This window comes from Schistocerca piceifrons, chromosome 2 (genome assembly GCF_021461385.2).
Source record: "Schistocerca piceifrons isolate TAMUIC-IGC-003096 chromosome 2, iqSchPice1.1, whole genome shotgun sequence".
Lineage (NCBI taxonomy): Eukaryota > Metazoa > Arthropoda > Insecta > Orthoptera > Acrididae > Schistocerca > Schistocerca piceifrons.
The window spans coordinates 337,226,090-337,245,324 of NC_060139.1; the positions used below are offsets into that span (position 1 = coordinate 337,226,090).

At 43.3% G+C, this 19,235-nt stretch overlaps 1 pseudogene; it reads right to left on the bottom strand.

Moving 5' to 3' along the window:
- Positions 1-13,050: 13,050 nt before the first annotated feature.
- LOC124778562 lies at positions 13,051-13,168 on the bottom strand (annotated as a pseudogene).
- Positions 13,169-19,235: the final 6,067 nt, after the last annotated feature.

The window sequence follows — 19,235 nt, forward strand, 5'->3', positions numbered from 1 at the left end:
CAGCAGCACACCTGCTAAACACTGGGCTGGCACCGGAGTCCAGCACTCCGCCCCACCTGCTCGTCCGTGGACTCAGATCGAGTGAGGAATTCACCTCACACTATCCAGTTCTGGTTCTTCCATATTGTTCTTCGGTTCCGTCTACATGGCACTTACAGCCCTGCAAAAAGATTTTCTCTATCTACAGCTTCTGAAACAATAGAGTATCATTTCAAATGGTTAATAGTATAATTTTATATTCATAACATGCTTTTTCCCTCTTTAATTTCAGTATTAAAGAAAAGAAACGGAAATACAATTCAAATAATTTGCAAACCTATAAAAATCTTCCATTTGAGTCACGTGATACCGGTGACGTCACTGGCTAGCTTTGTGCATTTACTGTCGTAAAGCTCAGTCACAGTGATTCCTTGTTCTGGAATTTGAATTTAGGAAAATGGGTTACAAATGGTGTATACAAATACATCCACAAAAACGCCTGAAAAATTGTTTTTGAGTGTCCCAGAGAATGAAATGGTACGAAAAATGTGGTCGCACTGTAGCGGCAAAATACCACTATGTCGATGCACGAATTTCCTAATTTAATTAAGAATGCCTTGCACTCCGAAGTTAACATTAATTTAACACACAGATACGCTTTCTCACTGTTGCAAGGAAGGAGACCGTCATTTAAAGAAATTAAACCAGCACTGAAAGTTGGGGAACTGACTCGCTATGTCCAATGTTAGGTGCACCTTTGGTAGCTCATTTGGTGGAGTAGCGGACTGTAACACTTTACAAGCAGTTATCCATATGCTGCTGCTTTAGATCCGACCCCAACGAATACTTTAACTGACTTGTAAACGACTCAAAGTCCTCTCATATGAAAACCAAACAACATTTACAAAACTTCACAGTACTGATCATACACGTAGTATTCTTGAGTTTTCCTTGCCGTTTACGTGCGCTTACATCTGTCGCTGCAGTTCACACTCGTCACCTTCAAAAAGATTTCTCGTTGTGTGACAACACACGTTTTACTTCACTGGAAACAATCCGATTTTATTTTCATACTGTCGAACTAGGAACCTTAATGTTTCAAGTTTCCTTACATAAAGATGAAGTAAGTCTGCTTCAGATATGGACGTTAGTTTCCAGTCACAAACATCACAGGTCTCACGTTTATGTTATCTGCGTGCTGTACATGTTTCACACCGCTCCGCATACAGAACCTCTTTGTCCTACGTCTCGTTGTAGTAAGGGCGTGTGGTGGTACCTTCACCACTAACTTTTCAAAAAAGTTAGTTGTGTCAACGCAAATGAAATGCATTTTTCGTCAGTTGTCCATTTCTCTTACTAAAATTAATGCGAAACTATACTCGCGAATAATACATCCCACAAACGAAACAACTGTCACAATGAGCTCTTGCTAACACAGTTTCCGCATTTTTACGCCGCTGCCAGGACTCGAATGTGGAATCTTGTCACCCTTAGTCAGCCGCGTTATCCGTTGCACTACAGAGCTGATCCACACGATGTTTTCTTCTCTGACGTCTTGTGTACGAAGAAGTCAGCAGTAAGATTTGCCAAGAATTTTAATGAGCTTTGAGTCGCAGTTCATGACTGCAGTGACAGTTAACGATGAAACGTTAGACATGTTAAGCTCACCTTAGTTTCTGTAAGTGCATTTCGCAGGAACCTGATTGTCAACAACTTCACTCATGCTCATAAATTAAGGATAATGCTGATACATGGTGAAACAACGCTCTGGTGGTTGGTTTGTGGGTTTAAATCACCTCGGGGTATGACCATGCGATGCATCTGACCTGCGATCGTCGCACGGTGGTGCTGGCAGCAGTCCACATACGCAGAGGTGTGTTGATGCATGTCAGAGTACGGTGCAGCGAGTAAGTGTGCAGACGTTTTCAGACGTGTTGATGGTGACTGTGTGTTGAAAATGGCTCAAAGAACACATATGGATGACGCCAGGAGGGGTAGAATACTAGGGCGACTGGAGGCTGGTTGAACACAGCAGGTCGTAGCACGGGCCCTCCGTGTGCCACAAAGTGTGAGCTCAAGTGTATGGCAACATTTCCAGCAGATAGGAAACGTGTCCAGAAGCTACAGTACGGGGTATCTCACCATCAGTGTCCACAGACGGCCACGGAGTACTGCAGGTAGCCTTGCTCGGGACATTACCGCAGCCACTAGAACAGTTGTCTCCAGACACACAGTCTACAGACGACTGAACAGATATGGTTTATTCACCCGGAGACCTGCAAGGTGCCTTCCACTGACCCATAGTCACAGGAGAGCCCGTAAAACCTGGTCACTGGAACAATGGTCCCAGATTAAGTTCACGAACGAGTCCAGGTATAGTCTGAACAGTGAATCTCGCCGGGTTTTCATCTGGCGTGAACCAGGAACCAGATACCAACCCCTTAATGTCCTTGAAAGGGACCTGTATGGAGGTCGTGGTTTGATGGTGTGGGGTGGGATTATGATTGGCACACGTACACCACTGCGTGTTTTTGACAAAGGAACTGTAACAGGTCAGATGTATCGGGACGCCATTATGCACCTGTATGTCCACCTTTTCAGGGGTGCAGTGGGTCCCACCTTCCTCCTGATGGATGATAACGTACGGCCCCACAGAGCTGCCATCGTGAAGGAGTACCTTGAAACAGGAGATATCAGGCGAATGGAGTGGCCTGCCTGTTCTCCAGACCTAAACCCCATCGAGCACGTCTGGGATGCTCTCGGTCAACGTATCGCTGCACGTCTTCAAACCCCTACGATACTTCAGGATGACCGACAAGCACTGGTGCAAGAATGGGAGGCTATACCCCAGCAGCTGCTCGACCACCTAATCCAGACTACGCGACGTGGACGTGTGGACGTGTGGATGGTGATCATATCCCATATTGATGTCGGGGTACATGCGCAGGAAACAGTGGTGTTTTGTGGCACATGTGTTTCGAGATGGTTTTCTCAACTTATTACCAATACCTTGGACTTACAGATCTGTGTCGTGTTTGTTCCCTATATGGCTATGCTATTAGCGCCAGTTTTGTGTAGAGCCACGTTGTGTGGCACCACATTCTGCAGTTGTCCTTAATTTATGAGCGTGAGTGTAGATATATGATATGGATACACTTGAAAAACGTACTACAATGCCTTAGTTTTGAGCGAGATTAATTATGTTGCAGGGATCAGCGAAAAGGGTGCCCGTCCTTAGTTGGTTGGTTGATTGGGGGAAGGGGACCAAACAGCGAGGTCCTCGGTCGGATTACGGAAGGATGGGGAAGGATGTCGGTCGTGCTCTTTCAAAGGAACCACTCTGGCATTTGCCTGAAGCTATTTAGGGAAATCACTGAACACCCAAATCAGGATGACCGGACGCAGGTTTGAACCGTCGTCCTCCCGAATGTGATCGCCCGATCTAAGCGGGCGGAACATAAACGTAGTAACTTTCGGAAGGTTTCCACTAACAGTTTTCACAAAATTCCTTTACATTCTCGTTTAAAGGTTGTAAATGCCTTTACCATCACTAAACAGCTAACGCTCCTATAACACATCTTCGTCTTATTCCTGTTCTGTGAAGTCACCAGAGCTTCATCCAATAACTGAGCGTTTTCGATCACGTGACAAGATCTTCAGTTTAATTACTTTTAAGCTTTAATTACATAAAAATAAAAGATACTTTTTGATTATAATCACTCAGAACTACAGCAATCTGAATCATATTTTTAACATAGGAAAATAGCTTATTCTTACAGGACTAACAAAAGAATACCTTATTGCTGATTTAGATTCATAGCCATTAATGTGGATTGAAGTTGGAAAATCCCAAGTGCGTATCAACAGTTTTTTATTATTTCTTATTATGTTACCAGTAAAAATTTTGTAGCACACTACCATTGTGTATCTCGTGTTACATTTTCGTCTTGTTTACTTCTTTCAGTACACTGTTGATGTAAAATTTGATTTATGTTGGAATATAACATTTGCAGTGCTCAGATGTCTGTATCGACGCGTTCTGAAAGCCAGAGAACTAAAAAAAAAGCCTCACTTCGCTTCTCAAAGCGAGGTGGTGCTACTCCCCCTCTTCCGTTCCATTTACGAATGGCAAGTGGGAACAACGACTGTGGGTGAAGCCCAGTATGGAGTAACTGTTTCGCGAAGCACAACGTCTCTCTCAGTGTCTGCCGTCGCATTTTGCTAAGAATTCCTCTAAGGATCCCGAGCCGCTCTTAATTGCATCTTGCGTATCTCCTGAGTTAATCCAACCTGGTAAGGACCCGAGATTCGTCAACGATACTCTGCGACTGGTTAAACAAGCGTTTTATGGGCCATTTTTCTGTGGATGAATTACATTTGCATATTACATTCTTTCGCATATACCTCGTTTGGTCCAGTTGCCTTTCCTCCGTCGAGCAATTCAAGTTGAATTTCTATTTCGAGGTCATCTATATCAGTATCTTCCATTTCGGCGTTACTGCAATTGCTGTTAAAATCGCCTGATGGCCATCCAGTCTTATGTTATCTATAGTTTCCATAAAAGGCGTAAAACCAATGCAGTAGTGGTGCCTTCGAAAAGGACACCGCCGATGTCCTTCCCCTTCCTTGATCAAGACCAGCTTGTGTTTAGCCTCGCAGCAATGCGACATCAAACTTCCGTCCCTTTCCCTACTCAAGCCGGTCTCCATTGGCAGTTATTTAACTTGTGATTTTAGTTTATGAGACTTCAACCCATTACACTTCAAAATACTCATGTTCAATTCCTGAAATCGATTACGGGTAGTGTAGAATGTCTGAGACTGGCGACATACCATCTGAGTTTCGGAATAGCCTCATCCATACAATTCCGAATACTGCAAGACCCACCAGTCTAGTTTGGAGAATTATCACACAATCAGCTTAACAGCTCATGCATCCAAGTTGCTGACGAGAATAGTATACAGAAGAATGGAAAAGAAAATTGGGGATCTGATAGATGACTATAAGTTTGGATTTAGGAAAAGTAAAGGCACCAGAGAGACAATTCTGATGTTACGGTTGATAATGGAAGGAAGACTAAAGAAAACTCAGGACACGTTCACAGCATTTCTCGACCTGGAAAAAGCGTTGACTTTGTCAAATGGTGCAAGATGTTCGAAATTCTGAGAAAAGTAGGTGTAAGTTAGAGGGAAAATCGGGTAATGTACAATATTTACAACAAGGAACAAGAAGTGTGGAAGAGCGACAACGAAGTGCTTCGTTTAAAAACGAGACAAGGCAGGGATGCAGTCTTTTGCCCCTACTGTCGAATCTACACATCGCAGAAGCAATGCAAGAAATAAAAGAAAGGTTTAGGAGTGGGATTAAAATTGAAGGTGAAAGAATATGTATCATAAGATTTGCTGATGACATTGCTATCCTCAATGAAACTGAAGCAGAATTACAGGACCTGTTGAATGGAATGGACAATGTAAAGAATATGGATTGAGAGCAAATCGAAGAAAGACAAAGTAATCAGAAGTAGCAGAAATGAGAACAGAGAGAAACTTTACGTCAGAGCTGATGATCACGAAGTGGGGGAAGTTAAGGAATTCTGCTATCTAAGCAGCAAAATAACATTGATGAACGTAACAAAGTGGACGTAAAGAGTGGATTAACACTGGCAAAATGGGCGAAGAGAAGTCTACCAGTATCAAACATAGGACTTTTATTGGGGAAGAAATTTCTGAGGATGTAGTTTGAAGCACAGCTTTATAACGTAGTGAAAATGGACTGTAGGAAAACCGGAACAGAAAATAATCGAAGCATTTGAGATATTGTGCTACAGAAGAATGTTGAGAATTAGGTGGACGTAAAAGATAAGAAATGAGGAGGTTCTCCGCAGAATCAGAGAAGAAAGGAATATAAGGAAAACTCTGACAAGAAGAAGGAAAAGGATGATGTGATATCTGGTAGGGAGTTGTAGATGGCAGGAACTGTAGAGGGAGACAGAGATTGAATACATCCGGGAAATAATTAAGGGCTTTGGTTGGAAGTGCTACTGTAGAATGAAAAAAGACTGGCACAGGTGATGAATTCGTGACGGGCCTCACCAAACTAGTCAGAAGACTGATAACAAAAAACAAAGTGGTTATGTAGCCCAGGCGCTCGCAGTGTGGTCAAAGAGACTGAATGACGAGGATCAAAGATGCAGATCATCTTTCTGTGAAGTACCCGAAGTCCCAAGAGAAGTTGAGGCCCTGTTGCTCGAACACCGACGTGCCTCAACCGAGACGATAGTGGAAAAAGTGAAAATCATTCATGGATCAGTTTACAGCATCTTGTACAATATGGTCGCCACTATATGGGCTCGCTGGACCGGGGCACCATTGGAAATGTCAGACCAGTTCAGATGATTTCTTTAGCCGCCTACTCACCACGGAGAAATGCTGAGTGTACCACTACGACCGTTAGCCAAAATAGCATAGGGTTTCATTACCACTGAAAAAGGCGAGTAATCGTCCCGGGGATCTGTTCGGGAAATAGATTTTTCTCCGCGACAAGACAGTAGGTTATTTCACACAGATCAGACACGTATCCTAATTTTTTGCTCTGTCAAAGGTTGCCCTCCCCCCTCTCCCCTCCCTTCGGTCACCCGTATTTTCCTCACGTGGCACCCAGTGACTTAGTCATCTTTCCTCGGATGAAGGAAGCTTTTCATTCACGGCATTTCCCGAATAACGAAGAGGTTATTTGCGAGGACAAAATTTGCTTTAACAGCTAAATCACATACTTACACAACAATGGTCACCGGCAGGACACTCATTGTTCGTGCATTTCTTAATTAATATGATTCCGATACCCTAATTTCTATTGCCTGTTAATGTAGTCATTTGATGGATATCACAAAGTGGTGGCTGTATCTGAATTACATAAATCATCTTCTTTCTGTCATAGTAAAAAGCCAATAAGTAACTGGTGAGGACGTTAGGATACATAATGAGGGCTATTTCCAAATATAATAACTAATGGAGGCAATTTCACGTGCTCGGATTTGAGACTACAAGCCCGTTGAAACAATCCCGTATAATGGGTTGGAGCACCAGTAGTGCCATGAAATTAACGAGTCTGCCTGCATTAGCAATGTTCAACGCTCAGCTGCAGCGGATTTCCCGGCTATTGAAACGCCCGTATAATCGGCAGCACGGCAGTGCCATTGCCTCACTCAAGTGGTGTTAATGCGGCCATGAAGCCACTTGTACAGAATGGGCCTTACAGAAATGTATCGCTCGTATGTGGCGTTTGTTTGAACAGTCACTGCCACGCCCGCAAACAAACTGCACCAGCTTTCGCCAAAGCATTTGTGTTTGGTGTTCTCATATTGACAGCTGTAAATGGGTAGAGAACCATAGTAGAATTGTGAGCCACTTGTACGCTGATCTTTAAAATAACTTCTGAATAGGAAGAGAACAATAGAACGGATGCTTTATATTTGCTACGCAGTAAAATTCCACTGCTAATACATAAAAAATGTGAGCTATTCCTATTATTGTTCTGTGCTTCTGAGATCTTACACAACTGAATAGAAATTTGAATTTGTATCAGTCGGCCGAAGTGCCCGAGCGGTTCTAGGCGCTACAGTCTGGAACCGCGCTACCGCTACGGTCGCAGGCTCAAATCCTGCCTCGGACATGGATGTGTGTGATGTCCTTAGGTTAGTTAGGTTTAAGTAGTTCTAAGTTCTAGGGGACTGACGACCTCAGCAGTTAAGTCCCATAGGGCTCAGAGCCATTTGAGCCAATCTGTGTCAAAACGATGATTACATAAAAGAATTTCATTCGTCTGAATTAAGTAAATGCGGAAGACCTATTATCTGGAACGATTATTGCTGGTATTAAAAGAGTGACATACAATTTCAAATGACTGGAGAAATATTATTGTACTTGAGCTGTAGTTAAAATTATCGGAACTACACTCCTGGAAATTGAAATAAGAACACCGTGAATTCATTGTCCCAGGAAGGGGAAACTTTATTGACACATTCCTGGGGTCAGATACATCACATGATCACACTGACAGAACCACAGGCAAATAGACACAGGCAACAGAGCATGCACAATGTCGGCACTAGTACAGTGTATATCCACCTTTCGCAGCAATACAGGCTGCTATTCTCCCATGGAGACGATTGTAGAGATGCTGGATGTAGTCCTGTGGAACGGCTTGCCATGCCATTTCCAACTGGCGCCTCAGTTGGACCAGCGTTCGTGCTGGACGTGCAGACCGCGTGAGACGACGCTTCATCCAGTCCCAAACATGCTCAATGGGGGACAGATCCGGAGATCTTGCTGGCCAGGGTAGTTGACTTACACCTTCTAGAGCACGTTGGGTGGCACGGGATACATGCGGACGTGCATTGTCCTGTTGGAACAGCAAGTTCCCTTGCCGGTCTAGGAATGGTAGAACGATGGGTTCGATGTCGGTTTGGATGTACCGTGCACTATTCAGTGTCCCCTCGACGATCACCAGTGGTGTACGGCCAGTGTAGGAGATCGCTCCCCACACCATGATGCCGGGTGTTGGCCCTGTGTGCCTCGGTCGTATGCAGTCCTGATTGTGGCGCTCACCTGCACGGCGCCAAACACGCATACGACCATCATTGGCACCAAGGCAGAAGCGACTCTCATCGCTGAAGACGACACGTCTCCATTCGTCCCTCCATTCACGCCTGTCGCGACACCACTGGAGGCGGGCTGCACGATGTTGGGGCGTGAGCGGAAGACGGCCTAACGGTGTGCGGGACCGTAGCCCAGCTTCATGGAGACGGTTGCGAATGGTCCTCGCCGATACCCCAGGAGCAACAGTGTCCCTAATTTGCTGGGAAGTGGCGGTGCGGTCCCCTACGGCACTGCGTAGGATCCTACGGTCTTGGCGTGCATCCGTGCGTCGCTGCGGTCCGGTCCCAGGTCGACGGGCACGTGCACCTTCCGCCGACCACTGGCGACAACATCGATGTACTGTGGAGACCTCACGCCCCACGTGTTGAGCAATTCGGCGGTACGTCCACCCGGCCTCCCGCATGCCCACTATACGCCCTCGCTCAAAGTCCGTCAACTGCACATGCGGTTCACGTCCACGCTGTCGCGGCATGCTACCAGTGTTAAAGACTGCGATGGAGCTCCGTATGCCACGGCAAACTGGCTGACACTGACGGTGGCGGTGCACAAATGCTGCGCAGCTAGCGCCATTCGACGGCCAACACCGCGGTTCCTGGTGTGTCCGCTGTGCCGTGCGTGTGATCATTGCTTGTACAGCCCTCTCGTAGTGTCCGGAGCAAGTATGGTGGGTCTGACACACCGGTGTCAATGTGTTCTTTTTTCCATTTCCAGGGGTGTATTTTCAATTTACGAGCAGTAAAGTCTTCAACACATTTTTAGTTAAAAGATATAACAGTATTAGGTCTGTCACATATTGCAGTGTTCTCTAAAATTATTTATTTCACCCGTAAACTGAAGTCGGTACGTTTAAGGTTAGCACTTTTTTGCGAGTCTTTGATAGTGAGTCACCTCATTGTGTTTATTCAGGTCAATACTCACTGCATTTGCACAATATGATTGTATCTGTTTATTTCAGCTTCAGTGAGAGAAGTGAAAAAATATAAAAATAAAGTCTGTTGCACATTAAATACCGCAAAATAATGCAGTGACTTTCAGACTTCCGTCAAAACAGTCTAGATCGCGGCGGTTATTTTATTAAAATGACAGGTTTCGGTCTAGTCCTGGGCCATCTTCAGAACAGCACCATCAGGTGAAGCTGACGATGTCTGTAATAGTCAGTATACCTCAGTCGTTCAAACTCCTGACCTACTGTGGCGACTATTAGTATTGCAAACCACATGTTTAAGTTTATTCAAAAGCATATTTTTAGTTGAAAAGGAGCGAGTTATATCAGACTCTCTAAATAGTGTGTTTATTCTCACAGGTATCGTTCCCATGTATGTCATTTTTGTTTAAAACTTGTTTCGTGGGTAATAGTGGCTGTTTTAACTAATTTTTTCAAACTTATTGTCAACGGCACATGGATCATAGTCATTGTTGAACGCAATTTGTTGTAGAATCAATAACTTTTTTTGCAACCGCTCCGCAGATAAAGGTAGCTTAATTACCCTGTTTAGCATTGATGAGAAAAAATCTCTCTCTGATATTTTGCGGCATGGCACGAACTGGCATTAATGATAACATCAGTCGTAGTTTGTTTCCTAACAATAGCAAATGCAGGTTTAGCATTGTTATGTAACTAGCACCTTTTCAATCTTTAACAGTGCTATCGAAACCGGTCATTTTAAATAAAGTGACCATCGCCATCAAGACTGTTTTTCACTAATTTTATATAGCTTACAAGATCGCTGTTTCCGAAAAACGTTAACAAAAATTTTGAATTCTTTGCTGAGTCAGCTGTTGGGAGAATGTAAAATTGTTAGATGAGTCAGAACTAAAATAATGAAACTGAATTTCAAAATTTCCTTTATCAAACAGTGCTTGGCACTCAAAATTATTCCCAAAGATGCTAGAGGAAGCATTAACAATAGACATCATGTCAGTCCTGTTGTAAAATGGAAAAGCAGCATTCTGTACATGAAATATGCGATTAGAGATTCTTGTAAAATGAAAGATGCTCTACATTTTAAAATGTGCAGATAGCATCTTTCCTTAACTAACAGGATGTCAGCCCCTTTTCTTTTGCACTTTACTTAATATAATGGATAACAAAATTAATTATATGCACGAAAATATCGAAAAAACGCATAATAAGAAGATTACAGAATTAATTACACAACTAATTGGTGACCCCTGTACAGTACATGAATTTTATTTACTGTGGTCAACAGATATCCACTTTTCTGCAGCACAAACAGCTCTTCTTAACAAAGGATTAAAACATAATGTTACTTCTACATTAAATTATGCTAATGCAAAACGTACCATTGCTGATGTTATGGTAGCCACCTAACGAGCTAACTTAAACAAGCATGAGACATGTAAGATTGCAATAAGGACCAAAGAAATAATAGATGCAGAGAATCAAAAAATGAAAAATAAAATAGAAATAGTTATGAAATGTCACTGGTTAAAACAATTAACAATAAACTTACACTACATCAGTCCATCATTACGAAAGGGGATAAGGGTAATAGTTTGTTGTTAGAGAAGAAGAGTATATTTGTATAACAATAGGATTTTTTAATGAAAATGGTATTGCCGAGATACCACAAAACCCAGATACAAAATTTCAAGCCAATATTAGAAAATTAATTGATGAAAATGACAGCCTATTTTCGACAAAGCATAAAACACTATTAAAAATTATGAATCTGCAGTTGCCTAGGCTTAGAGCTCAAATAAAGTTACATTAACCCAACTAGCCCGTATGCCCATTGTGAATAATACTGCCCTTCATATTTCTTAAACAAAAAATTAATTAACTTTTGGAAGAATTTTATATTTTTGATTTTCAGCATAAAAAACAATTATGAATTAACGACAACAGTTGGATGTTCCTCAAGGGGCTAGATCTGCTTCACTCAATATAAAAAAACTTATGCACCAACATTCCAATAGAAGAAACTGTAGATATTATTAAGAACATCCTCTTAAGACATGGAAGAATGAGTTGTAATGAAATTGCAGAATTTATCACACTGCTAGAAACTATCTAAAGTTTTAATTGTTTTACATTTAACGATAAATTTTACACACAAAATAATGGCTTAGCCATGGGGAGATTCATTGGCTGATACTCAACCCACAAATATATACTAAAGTAATTTATTATAAACGTTATGTAGACGACACTTTATTGTTATATGATGGCTCTGAAGAAGAAATTAATAGTGTCACGAATTCTTTGAATGATCTGCATCCAATATTAAAGTTCACAATTGAGCACAGAAAAGAAGGGACCATCAATTTTTTAGACTTAACTGTTTCTAATAACAATGGTAAAAACACATTTGCAATTTTTAGGAAACCAACTACGACTGATGTCGTCATTAACGCCAATTCGTGTCATCCCACAAAATATAAGAGAGCTTGTTTTCTCGTCAGTACTAAAGGGGATAAATAACCCACCTTTATCTGCAGAACAGGTGCAAAAAGAATTATTGACTCTAAAGCAAATTGCGTTCAACAAAGATTGTGATCCATGTATGGCTGTCAGTATGTTTCAAACACTTCAGTTAAAACAGCCACAACCGCCCACGAAACAAGTTTTTACATAAATGACATACATGGGAACGATATCTGTGAGTATAAACAAACTATTTAGAGACTCGTCGAATTATTTGAAGACGTCATTTAAATAAACAGCTCCTTTTCTGTTTTACTTTATTTCCAGTGGTATTTTCGTTTTGTAAACTATCTCGTAACGGATAGATACATATAATTATGTTGTTGAGGATTTATTAACAAAATGTTGACATGAGTAATGCTCTAGGATTTTTCCAGATTTTTTAACTGACCATACGCTCTTTTATCACCAGACTTTAAAAGCTGACGCAATTCTCGACAAATAACGGTTTATGGGCTTCCAAGTACATAGTTTTTGCTGTGAAAAAATGATTCTGTACTAAGCAATATGACCAGTTTTCCAGTTTTATTACACGATCAGAAGCTATTTTATAATCAGATTTTATATCTTTACCAAATTTCACCAGAAATAACAGTTTATTGGCTTCCGAGTACTACTGTTCTTTGTAAAATTGTTTGTATTATGAGTATGACTAGCTTTTTGCTTACAGTAAAAACTGTACTGGCGCCACTTCAGAAGACACCGTCTTGATTATATTTGACAGCTGCGATCGACCTCAGTCGTTATGGTAACACATGGTGTCCATGATATACATCTTTGATACTTGCTGGCTGTCTTACTACGACGCCTGTACGGCGTCCGTAGATAGTAAGTTTAGTTCGGAAGCACTCCGTCTTCAGGCCACAAGTGGCCCATCGGGATGATGGTTTTCTTTGACCGGAGCCGCTACTATTCGGTCGAGTAGCTCCTCAGTTGGCATCACGAGGCAGAGTGCACCCCGAAAAATGGCAACAGCACATGGCGGCCCGGATGGTCACCCATCCAAGTGCCGGCCATGCCCAACAGCGCTTAACTTCCGTGATCTGACGAGAACCGGTGTATCCACTGCGGCAAGGCCGTTGCCTTTAGGTCGGAAGAGTGCACCAATATTCTACTAAATTTCGTACGATTCAAAACACAGTGTAATTACTGCATAATTATCAAGATGATAATTATTTTACATAGATCCTTATTTTTATTCTGTGCACTCATTCTGCTGATTAAAAAGCCGATACTATGGATATATTACACTACTTAAATAAATTATTTCCGCTGGATAGTACTACAATAAATAAGAGAAATGATTTTTATGTAATCTTATTACAATTACTCACTATTTTTAACAATCTGTTCTGTCTTATAAGCACTAATTTCTGTAATTATTTACTTTTAGATAAACTGTATCTTCAAATTATACGTAATTTGTGTAAATCGTTCCTCATTGTCTGAAGTTGATGTCATACAGCACAAACACGTCTTCACCCGATCTACATAATGCAGTGCTGCTTAGTCAACAGCAGCAGTTTCGGCGACTGAGTCTACTGACTGTTCTGGACATCATCAACTTCAGCTGATGGAAGACTCTTCGACTTAATATGTATAAATTACTTTAAGCCACTGACTTTTTTATGTAACTTTCACATTTTGCATCTTTCACAGTGCTATTCTGAAGACAGCCTAACACTAGGCCGAAACGGATCATTTTAAATAAAATAACCATCTCGATCTAGACGGTTTCTTCATTAATTTAATATAGTCTAAATATGGTTCAGGGCATCATTTCCACTGAGATCTGCTCTTACAGTCTGGAGCAATGTCTTTCAGGTTGGAGCGACAGGGTGTACACTTTGTCCATCTTACACATAGGGGATAAAATAACCAGAGGGTCGCTACTGGTGCCTTTATCTTGGCTTTTAAGGACAATTCTTTGCATGAAAAGGTCAGGTGATGGTATATCAACTCGATTTGAAACCTTATGCTCCCCTCCTCCCCCCCCCCCCCCTATTCAGTGCTTCAACTGTTTGAAATTGGGACACATGTCTTCATGTTACAACGCTAGCCACAGATGCAGAGATTATGGATGAGCGCTGTATGTGAACACTCCTTGTGCCCCTCACCTAAACTGTGTCAGCTTTGGAAAGCACCATACTCCCTGCTTACCAGATTGCACTGTTTTCCAGAGAGAAAAAGAATCCACAAGAATACAGGATTCTGGCCAAACTAACTTATCAAGAGGCCAAGAAGAGATACGAGTGGCTGCACCCAGCATGTCAAACTGCGCCATATTCTACAGCAATGTGATGTCGCTCTCTTTGGCGCTGGTCCTCCCATCTGTTACTCTTCGTACAGTGGGCCCTCAGGGCTGCTCAATCCTCAATCATGCCTGCTGCCCCCCCCCCCCCCCCCTCCGGCCCGATGGTTGGCGGCTTCCTTCTTGCTGCTTCCCCCACACCACTTTGGGATCACTGTCTTCCCACCCACCAGGGACTTCGGTTCCCACCTCTCAGTCAGAGAAAAATCAGCTTCCTTCGGCATCTCCCGACAGGAAGAGGTCCCTCAGAACACTTCCTTCCAAGGTTCCTGCCGGCCTTCAGTTTTGACACTAGTCATATGGCTGTAGGAGCTACAAGATGCTGGTTGCAGAGCTTCGTGTTCATCATTTTTATCTGATTCAGAGAAGTCCTTGCAATCATTGAAATCCTCTAAGGAAAGAAAAGAAAAGAAAAATTCCTCCAAGAAGAAGGACATTCCAGTGGCCTCCACACCACCAGATCCCACCTGTTCCACTACTGAGGCCAAGGTGGAGATTAAAGCAGCCACTGTCGCCCCAATTCACACCGCACAGTGGAACCCAGAACCTATGTATATTGATGCCAAAACCCCTCAACCAGTGACAGCAGGTGACCCTAGAGCGTAACCTGCCTCGTTGGTCTCTTGATGAACTGACAGTATATAGGCAACATTATTATCCAGTGAAATTGTAACGGTTTTTTCCGTCACCTGGCTGAGCTACGATATCTTTTAAGCACATACCCAGCCTGTGGCATTGCCTCCCAGGAGACTTGGTTTCTAGTAATGTGGACTCTGGCCCTTCGTGGATATTGGGGATGTTATGAGAATTGTGCTACCTACGACAGGGTGTCAGACAGAGTTTGTACATATATTATGGACATATATATTGAACTTGTGCCTCTTAATACACGTTTGGAGGCTGTGGCTGTTCGGCTAAGGGCATTTCAAGATATTACCATCTGCAGTTTTTTCCTCTCTCCTGATGATAAAGTGTCTCAGAACATATGGTTTGCACTGGTTTCTTAGCTTCCCCCACCTACCCTAATCATGGGTGATTTCGACGCCCATAAACCTTTGTGGAACCATAGTCACTGGTTGCTGTAAAGAGCTCGGAAACTTACTGGCACAGCTTGACACTTGCCTCTTTAATACTGGTGCCCCACAACTTCATTGTGATGCACAAATCTTTCCCAGTCATTGACCTTTCCATCTGCAGCTCTTGTCTTCTCACATCCATCCACTTGGGAGTCCATGATGACCTGAGTGACCATGATCTTTCTGTCTCTCCTTCAGTATCCCCTGGGTGCCTGCCCAGATGAGCTCTCAACAGTGATGATTAGGTTCCTTTCACCTCTACTGTCGCCCTTGGCTTCCCACCGCATGGAGATATCGATGGGGCAGTCCAGAATACAACTGTGGCCATTCTTACAGCAGCTGATTTAGTGATCCCCTGTTCCTCATGCCCACCCTGATGGAAGGCAGTACCTTAGTGGTCATCAGAAATCGCAGAAGCCATTATGGGTCATGGATGGGCTCTCTAACACAACAATCAGGACCCATCAATGGAGCACATCATTGCCTTAAGTGGCTTCATGCCCGTGTCCACCTCATAATAAAAGAATGGAAGTGAGAATGCTGGGAACGGTACATGTCACCCATCAGACCATGTACCCTCTCCTACACAGGTCTGGACAAAGATCAGATGTCTGTGCAGATACTAGACACCTGCAGTTATACATGGTATTACCTTGAACAGCGCTGCCTGCACTGACACACACGCCATTGCCAAACATTTTGCTCCTCATTACGCTCAACCCTCGGCATCTGAGAATCATCAATCATATCCTAAAATATCAGGTGGAGCAAAAGCAGTTATCCTTTACTACACACCATCTACAGCCATGTAATGTTCCACTGAGGGAGTGGAAATTCGTCAGTGGCCTAGTCCACAGTCCCAGGGCTGGACCACATCCACAAACAAATAATCAAGCACCTATTGGTGGATTTTCAGTGTCATATCCTTGCCATCTTTAACTGCATCTTGAGTGAGAGCGAGTTCCTATCGCAATGGCGAGAAAGTCTCATCCCTCCAATACTGACTCTGGATAAGTACCCTCTATAGATTGACGGCTATCACCCAATAAGTCTCAGCAATGTTCCTGTAAGTTGCTTGAATGCATGGTGAGCTGGCGGGCTTTGTTGGCTCCTCGAGTCTTGGGGCCATCTGGCTCCATCCCAAGATGATTTTCGTCAAGGTCATCCCACTACACATAATCTGGATTACCTGAAACCTGCCATCCAAACAGCTTTTGCCCATTTTCAACATCTTATAGCTGTCTTCTTCAACCTGCAAAAGTCTTATGACACCACATGGCGACACCACATCCCTGCTGCCTTACAGAAGTGGTGTACCTGGGATCCACTTCTGATTTTTATTGAGAACTTCCGGTCACAAAGGACTTTCTGGGTTCGAGTTGGAGCTGCCCACAGTAACCCCCATATCCAAGAGAATGGGGTTCCACAGCGCTTTTTACTGAGTGTGCTTCTGTTTCTAGTAGCCCCTCTAGCAGCTGCTGTGTGGTCGGTATCACCTTCCTTGTACGCTGACAACTTTTTCCTGTGATATTGCTCCTCTAGTGCGGCTGTCGATGAACGTCGACTGCAAGGTGCCATACAAAAGGCTCAGGCATGGACCCTCAACCATGGCTTTCGGTTTTCAGTCGCCAAAACTAATATCACACACTTCCATCGATCTCATACCACTGACCGCCAATCGGAACGTTACCTCGACAACCAACAACTCAGTGGGGTGGAGACTTACTGCTTTTTAAGACTGGTCTTCGATTCTCGGTTGATGTGGATTCCCCATCTTCTCCAGCTTAAGAAAAAGTGATGGCTGTACGCTTTGCTACCTGAGTAACACTATCTGGGGTGCATACTGAACTAGCCTTCTGCAGCTTTACAAAGCCTTGATACAATCCCATCTTTATTATGGGTGTCTAGTATATGGTTCAGCATTCCATCGGCATTGTGGATGCTGGATCGAATACTCAGCTATGGGGTTCGACTTGCAACGAGAACCTTTTTAACCAGCTGTGTGAGTAGCTTACATGTGTAGCATGGGGTCCCTCCATTGCAGATCAGGCACCAGTGACAGTTTGTCAATAATGCTACCCGTGTTTGCAGCTCCCCTATGTATCTGAACTACCGTATCCTCTTTCCAGACATGAAAATCCATCTCCTACAATGGCCACCCAGATGGCTGTAGTGTTTTATCTGTAGAGTTGGTAGCCATCTCTCGTGCTCTTGAGTATAACCATTATTGCTCTGGTGGGTCCTTTATCATCTGCAGCGATTCCTTGAGCAGTTTTCAACCTCTTGCCCAATGTTACCCTCACCATCGCTTGGTCATTGCTATCCAAGATTCCCTGTTGCCCTTGAAAAATGTTGATCTTCGTCTGGACACCAGGCCTTGGCAGGATCCTGCGCAGTGAACTCGCTGATAGCCTGGCCAAACTGGCTACCAGTAAACCAACTCTTGCTATTGGTGCTCCAGAGATAGGTTACCGATTGGTATTACACCATCTTGTTTTAGGGACCTGGAATACAGAATGGCTCACTCTGGCTTCAGCAAACAAACTATGAGCAGTAAAGGAGACTATGAATCTGTGGAGGTCCTCCATCTATGTGTCTCATAAGGATTCTACTGTGCTTTGCACTCTGCATTGGCCATACTTGGCTGACTCATAGTCCTCTGTCGCGAGGACCACCCCACCATCATTGTAGTTCCTGTTTGACGGTGGTCCACATTTTGTTGGAATATCCCAACCTAGCCGTCCTGCAGCTCACTCTTGACCTCCAGGACTTGCTACTCCTCGTGTTTAGAGACGGTGCTTCAACGGTTTATTCACGAAAGGGGTTTTACCACTGTTTTTGATGGAGGGCCACTTAACCTTATTTACCCGCTGAGGGGTTGGCAGAACAATTTGTTGCCTCCTCTGCTCAAACCGGGCTGTGGCTACCTGGGGTTGTTGGTCCAGCATGGTCGCCACCTTACCTGCTTCTTCCCTCTCTCGCATGGTCTGTTCGACTTGTCCGTCGTTTGTCTCTTTATGCTTCTCTTGCCCTATTGTTCGTCTTGCCTGGGCAATTTCTGAGTGGCGTACTTCTGGTAAGTGGCGGAAGCTGGAGGATGTATGTCCCCTCATTGTATCCTGCATTCAGGGGCTTCCGGCTTCTCCCTAGATGAGGCACCTAGCCTGCTTTTCGTCCTCTGTCTCACTTTATTCTTTTTGGCCCTTATCTTGCCTTAGTTCACCTCTGTTACACTTTGCGGTTTTATTCCACAGGTTTTTGCGCTGTAGGCTATCTCTGATTTACATTCATGTAGACTAGTCTCTTTGAGGAAAAATTGACTGATGACCTAGTAGTTTGTTCCCTTTAGTCGTCCAAATGACCAACCAAAGGAGATGTGAGTAATCCCCTGAATCACAAACCCACGTCATTGACGTCAATTTATAGTAGGATTGTGAAACATAGTTATTTCCTCGAACAAAACGATCTATTGGCAAACAATCAATACAGATTAAGAAAATATTGTTCTTGTGAAACACAATTAACTCTTTATTCGCCTGAAGTAATGAGTGCTATTTACAGGGGATCTCAAATTGATTCCATATTTCTAGATTTCCTGAGGGGGTTTGAAACCGTCCCTCACAAGCGGCTTTTAATCAAAATGCATGTATACGGAGTTCGTCTCAGTTGTGCGACAGGTTTCGTGATTACTTGTCAGAAATGTTACAGTACGTAGTAATCGATTGAAAATTTTCGAGTAAAACAAAATTTACATATCGCGTTCC